The 6195-nt window shown below is 48.7% G+C and overlaps 1 protein-coding gene and 1 long non-coding RNA gene across 21 annotated transcripts in view; one reads left to right on the top strand and one right to left on the bottom strand.

The window, feature by feature from the left end:
• Window positions 1–615: 615 nt before the first annotated feature.
• LOC145721813 (uncharacterized) lies at window positions 616–5335 on the bottom strand. The gene is made up of 2 exons (XR_014145728.1): window positions 5118–5335; window positions 616–3486 (listed from the first exon to the last, which is right to left on the bottom strand). It is a non-coding gene; the product is annotated as an uncharacterized LOC145721813 (long non-coding RNA).
• Window positions 5336–5455: 120 nt separating this feature from the next.
• The window catches only part of SETD5 (SET domain containing 5), an 88168-nt gene continuing 87428 nt past the window's right edge, over window positions 5456–6195 (top strand). For all 20 annotated transcript variants that reach the window (XM_081821426.1, XM_081821421.1, XM_081821401.1 and 17 more), the window contains exon 1: window positions 5456–5657. The gene's annotated coding sequence lies outside the window, so the exon portion shown is untranslated. The remainder of the gene's footprint in view (window positions 5658–6195) is intronic.

A 6195-nucleotide genomic window follows, 5' to 3' on the forward strand; every position in this document is an offset into this window, starting at 1 on the left:
ATAAAATAAATGTTTAATTCCATGCTACTAACAGTTCTCTAATCAGTTTCTTAGCCACTCCATCAAGAATGGGGAGTCATGAATAAGAAAAAAAGTCTTCTGGAGAAATAAGTTCTCCATTATAAAGTAGTATGCCACTAGATAAACACAAAATCAAGAATTCTCAACCTTCCAAGTTACTAGATTCCTAGACATATGACCTAACAAAGTGCTCTAGAATTTAAGATTGGCCTAAAATAGTCAAAGTAGTCTTACCGTTGTGATGCTGACCCCTATCATATTCTGGACTAACAGTTGCAAAGCATAATATACCAAACCTCCTCTTTGCATAAAAAATAAATGGCAGAGGGATGCCTGGGTGGCTTAGTCTGTTGAACGCCCAACTTTTGGTTTCAGCTCAGGTCATGATCTCAGGGTCGTGAGATCAAGCCCCATGTCAGGCTCTGCGCTTAGCAGGGAGTCTCCTCGAGATTCCCTCTTTCCCCCTCTCCCTTTTGGCCCCCACTCCTCGAGTGCGCACGCTCTAAAAATAAATAAATCTTAAAATATATATATATGTATATATCTTATGTATATATGGCAAACATTATGTGTTCCAAATTTTGCAAATCTAAAAAAATTTAAAAGCCTTTACAAAACCTTCAACTTTTATCCTAGAAGTATAAGAAACAATATGGCTCTACTTCAAAAAGAGATAAGTAGTTGGTTTATGAAAAAAATAAATAAAAATAAAGCCCAAGGAAGTGAAGCACAGGAAGAGGAATGGTTCATACAGGAAACCCAAGGAAGAGGTCAACAGTAGACAGATGCATTTAGAGACCGCGATGCATCAGTCTCCTTTTATAAATAGAATGAGGAGACTTGGGTTAAGTATGACCCTAAAATTTCTCCATAAAAGGAGCCTGTGTCTTTTTTTTTTTTGACTTCGCTATTTCAAAACCAATTTCATGTATAAATTAATAAAACCAACATTTGTTGAGTATCCAGCTCTTTGTACAGGCACTGGGGAATCAAAAATAAGTCCCTGATGAATGCATTTAAGTGGGAAGATAAAAAAGGCAATACTGTTGTTCAAAAAATGTATTTGGAGTATTTTAACATTCCTTTTATAAGAAAAACAATCTAACCTGCAAGTTTCCAAAACTATTACTATTACCACTCTTCACCTTTCAACTTGTTTTTCCATTCAGTTTTTTGAAAGGAAAAATTACAAAGTAGAGAGTACACAGAGTATTAGAGAGGTTTCTCTGAAGTTTTAGTCATTTTTTGTCAGATAAATAGATGTACTATAGCGCAGAGGCCGTATTTGCAGTGTGGTTCCTGGGCCCCCAAACATCAGAAGCAAATAAGGAACATGATACAGAATTCCAGTGCCTCCCACCCCTCTGTCTTAAGTGGATTCAGAATCTCTGGCTGTGGAACTGGAAATCTGCATTAATTAGCAAGCCAACTATCTGTGTGCACTGACAGTTTTAAGATTCCTATCCTAAGAGTCTCATATTCTGAGAAATCCTAAGTAAAAAAAAAAAAATTTATCTTTAAAAAATATAACTGAAATTTACAACATGCTGTATTAACAAATCAAAATATTTTGGTGTTAGGATATATCTGTTAATTTATACTTTATCAGGATGCAACTTACTTTGTGATGGTTTCCTAACAAGATATGATACTAAGGCCTGGCTCCTCTGATCAAGTTTCTCCAAAAATGAAAACTGTAGAAATGAAATTTAGGGCTGGTTTCATTAGTATCAGATATAGTCCTATTCCTAACTAAACCTCTGTCACCATTATGGTTTAATGAAATCCCGCTTTCCTAAAATTCATTATACATTCTTTTTTGAAACCCAAACTAGTCAACACTTGCTTTTTTAAACACACAGTTGTCCAAGTCAAGGTTAGCTTTAGTAATGCCTTGTTCAGTTTAGCTTTCAGCTAGGTACAGCTGTAGTATAGGTAATAGGTTAAACAAGCAGGGAAAAAATTAAACTAAATGGGCCAAGTTTTGTTTCCTCACTGCTCACTATGAAGAGAAAATTATCAATGCATATTAAGTATTCAGCAACCCACAACACAAGTTTGTGGGTACAGCTACAATGTCCACAGTGGCAATTTAAATTACATCAAGTTGAAAATTCAGTTCTTTAGTCACAGTAGACACATTTCCAGTGCTCAACAGTAATATATGGTTAGTGGCTACCATACTGGTTGGCAAAAATGCAGAACATTTCCGTCACTGCCAAACATCCTATTGGACAGTGCTAACCTAAAGCACTAGGAAGCATACAAAACTCTGAGAGACCAATAACCTATCAAACTTTATAAAGACATCCACATGTTGCTCATTCCATTTTACTTAGGATTGGCTATCAGGGAATACACTAGGAGCTTAGTGATCCAAGACTTAACAAGAACCTGTGACCTCAAGAAGCTCAGAATAGTTAAGAGAATTTAAACAAGCAATGACAATAACCTGAGAAATGCAGATTCAACCTGCTATCAGATCAGGAGAAAGCACTGGTAACCTTTCTTTAGGGGTGTCTGGCTTATAGGAAGATTAGATCACAGAAGGCAAGATCATAGAGGAGATGGTATTTGAGTCTTAACCGTCTTGAAGAGTAAGGAGCACCAGAGTAAGGGTGCCACTCCAGAAGGAACCAGCCTACAAAGAGGACAATGACACTCTGATTTGGGTAAACAATCAATTCAGCATGACTGGAGAGCTAATGTTTGAAGTATACGTAAAAAATTGTAGCAAATGAAAAGCTGTTAAGGGGTAACTGGGTGGCTCAGTTGTTAAGCAACTGCCTTTGGCTCAGGTCATGATCCCAGGGTTCTGGGATCAAGCCCCACATCAGGCTCCCTGCTCCGCGGGAAGCCGCCTTCTCCCTCTCCTGCTCCTCCTGCTTGTGTACCCTCTCTCACTGTCTCTCTGTCAAGTAAATAAAATCTTTAAAAAAAAAAAAAGCTGTTAAGAAAAGAGGTTAGCCCATTGAGGGGCCTTGTATATCGCCTTCACGTTGATGGAATTCATCCTGTAAATAGGTAAGGAGCTAGTAAAGGAGTTGCATCAGTCATTTTCAGCTCTATGTGTATGCTGGGACAATTGTCTCAGCAACATGTTAGATGGATCAGAAGATGATACCAGAGGCAAAGACACCAGTTTGGAGGCTATCAGCATTATGGAAATCGAGCCCAGTTACTAACTGATGAGAACAGAAATAAAAAGATGGATTGAGAGGTATTCAAAGGAGGTAAAACACGTTGCTGAACCTCATATCCAATTTTCAGTAAGGCAGTAATCAAAGTCACCTGGACTGTGAAGATATCAAGAGGTAGAATCCTAGCTGAGGAAAGAAAGTGTAAAACAAGGTAAACATTCAAAGAGGAATAAATGCATTACTGGGTAAGAGTGAGGCCTCACCTCAAACTGGGTAGCCTTAATTGGCAGTAGAACCGATCAGTCTGGTTTCATGACTCACCGGGCTGCAAAAAAACAGGAGAGGAGAAAGCCACTGCTATGTCTGGGGATTGAAAGATCAAGTACAACAAATGCAAAATGGGTTCAAAGTAGGAGTGCGAGTTGCTAAGATCCCTAACCCTAGGGATGCAAGGAAAGGGCCTAAAATTTTGAGATTAATTTGAAATGCTATACTTTGGTGGTGCCAGCAAGGTTCTCAAATGGGGTGAGTAAAAAACTCAGATGACCATGCCTTTAATTTCCCCTTTATCTACAGGAAAATTACTACAAAAAGGATCTTTAGTAATAACACGAAGTCTTGCTGCTTAAAATCAGCCCGAGGTGAATGCTTGGACTCCCATTTCCCTCCTCCACCCCTACTATAATTACTTTGTGACACAAACTCAAGTCTGTGGGAAGAGAAAAATCTTAACACCTGCTCAATTCCCTGCAGGACAACGCCCAGACACCAGGTTAAGCCTGGGCAAGAGAGTCCCGCCCACAATCGAGAAGGAGCGACTCGACATGGAGGCGATGACGAGATCGCGGGGGAGGGAGGGATTCTTCTAGGCCCAGGGCGGTCCTTAGGAAACAGGAGGCAGAAGAGAACTCCCATAAAGGTACTGCGGCACTCCCCTCCCCCTACCGAGAAGGGTGCGGCCTTCTCTCCGCCTCCTCCACTGCAGATCCCTCAGGATTGCAGCTCGCGCCGATTTTTGGAGAACATGCACCTCCCTCCCACAAACCAGCAAGACCGACCCCCGCTCTTTCCCCCACCCCCGCGAGTCCGAGAGCAGATCCGGCTTGTCTCGTCCTTCAGGCGGCGGACGCCCGGGGCGGAGCCGCGGTCGCCGCCACCCAGAAGCCTCGGCCCAGCAGCCTGCCTCCGCCTCCAGCGCGCGCTTCCTGCCACGTTGCGCAGGGGCGCGGGGCCAGACACTGCGGCGCTGGGCCTCGGGAAGGACCGTACCAACGACCGCCTCCCCGCCACCCCCGCTGACCCGCTCAGTGGTTTCGCTCATTTGGGACCCGAGCCAATGGCATGGGGCCGTTCCCCGGGCTTCAGCAACCAATCAGATGCCGAAGCCGAGCAGGCGGCGGGTAAACCGACTCCCTCCAAGGAAGGGGCGGGTGGCAGGACGCCCGTTCGGGAGGCACTTTCACTGACCCTCCACCCCCCGCGGGAGGTCGACCGCGCCCACTCCTCCAGCTCTCTCCCCACCCCATCTACCTACCCATCCCACCCAGGGAGCAATGCGAGAGTCCCCAGGCGGCTGCGCACTCCCGAAGCTGTAACTGACAGGCGCTTTACTCCAACCAAAACACGCCATTTGTGTTTTCACACACGGCGGGAGGAGAAGCGGCCAATCAGTGACAAGAGGTGAGCCGGCAGCGCTCCTCCCTCTGCAGGAGTAATGGCTCCGTCCGGATTCGAGCCTTGTCCGCTCTTCTCCCTCCCCCTCCGGTTGCCGCAGGGCGGGCCACACTCTTGACTGCCTCTGACCACCTCTTTCCCTTCCATCTGAAACAAACGTTATACTCCCGACTTCCCGCGGGGGAAGGCGACCCCCATCTATCAGCCAGACCGTTTCAGCCACCCATCTCCCCTCAGTCCACCGGGCCCCCCCCCCCTCCCACCAGAGTCCCGCTCCCCTACCTAGCCGAGGCTCTCTGAGGAGCCGGAGCCCTAGAGCACAGCCTCTTCTCTAGGCGGCCCCGGCGGCTTCCGCTGATTGGCGGCGAACTGGCCAATGGGTGCGGGGAGGTGGGCGGAGAAGCCAATGGCGCGGCGGGAGGGGGCGTGTCCCGGGTGCCCCTGGCGCCGGCGCTGGGAATCCCCGTGCGGTCAGTGGCGTTTCCGCTCGGGCAGCGGGCTGAGTGAGCTGCCGCCGCCGCCGCCGCCGCCGCCGCCGGGGGAGGGGCGGCCGCCGCCCGCCTGCGCTGAGAGACTCACGCAGCCCCAGTCCCGCCAGTCCGCCAACACTGTAGTGCCAGCCCCCCCTCCTTCCCTGGCCCTTCCCCCTCCCCGCCTTTGGCTCGCTCCGCCTTTCTGCCCCCCACCCCCACTTCACGGGCACGGGCCATTCCCGGCCAGGAAACGCCGTGGCGCCGCGTTGGGCCTAACTCGAGTCCTGCTGCCTCCCGGGAGTGCTGTGCGCCGCAGCCCGGGCCCAGGCCCGGCAGCGCCTGGGACAAGGTAAGGGTCCGACAGAAAAGAGAGACCTATCCTCACGACCGGGCCCTGGGGAAGGGTCACCTCCTCCGTCTCCCCGCGCTCGCTCTCGGGACGTGGGCCTGGCCCTCCCCAGGCTTTTCACAGGAGGATGCTGTCCCTTCTCATCCCCCTCGCTGCCCCCCACACACCACTGCACCCCTCTTTCCCAGGGAGAGAGGCCCCCTTCGTAATCTAGTCGACCCCACTACCCTTTTCATGCCTTTCCTGGGTCAGGACGCTTCCCCTCCCCCACGCCTCTTCACCCCTTTTCCTGGGAACTGCCTACTCCACGTTTACCTTTTACTTGAGGATAGGCCTTTCCCTGCCCTCCTGTAAAAATGCACAGGCATACTTTTTTTCCTTCTCCCCTAACCCCCACCCCCACCCCCTTTCGCGCGGCCTGGTGACAACTCTGATCTCTGGCGGGGGGGGGCCTCGATCCCCCCCTCCATAATGTTCCTGGACGCCTTCAGTCTCGTTCTTGGGTCCCCATCTCAGATGATTGCTGCTTTTCCCACAC

The sequence above is a fragment of the Leptonychotes weddellii genome, chromosome 1 (assembly GCF_054177405.1).
Source record: "Leptonychotes weddellii isolate Sample4059 chromosome 1, ASM5417740v2, whole genome shotgun sequence".
In the NCBI taxonomy this organism is placed as follows: domain Eukaryota; kingdom Metazoa; phylum Chordata; class Mammalia; order Carnivora; family Phocidae; genus Leptonychotes; species Leptonychotes weddellii.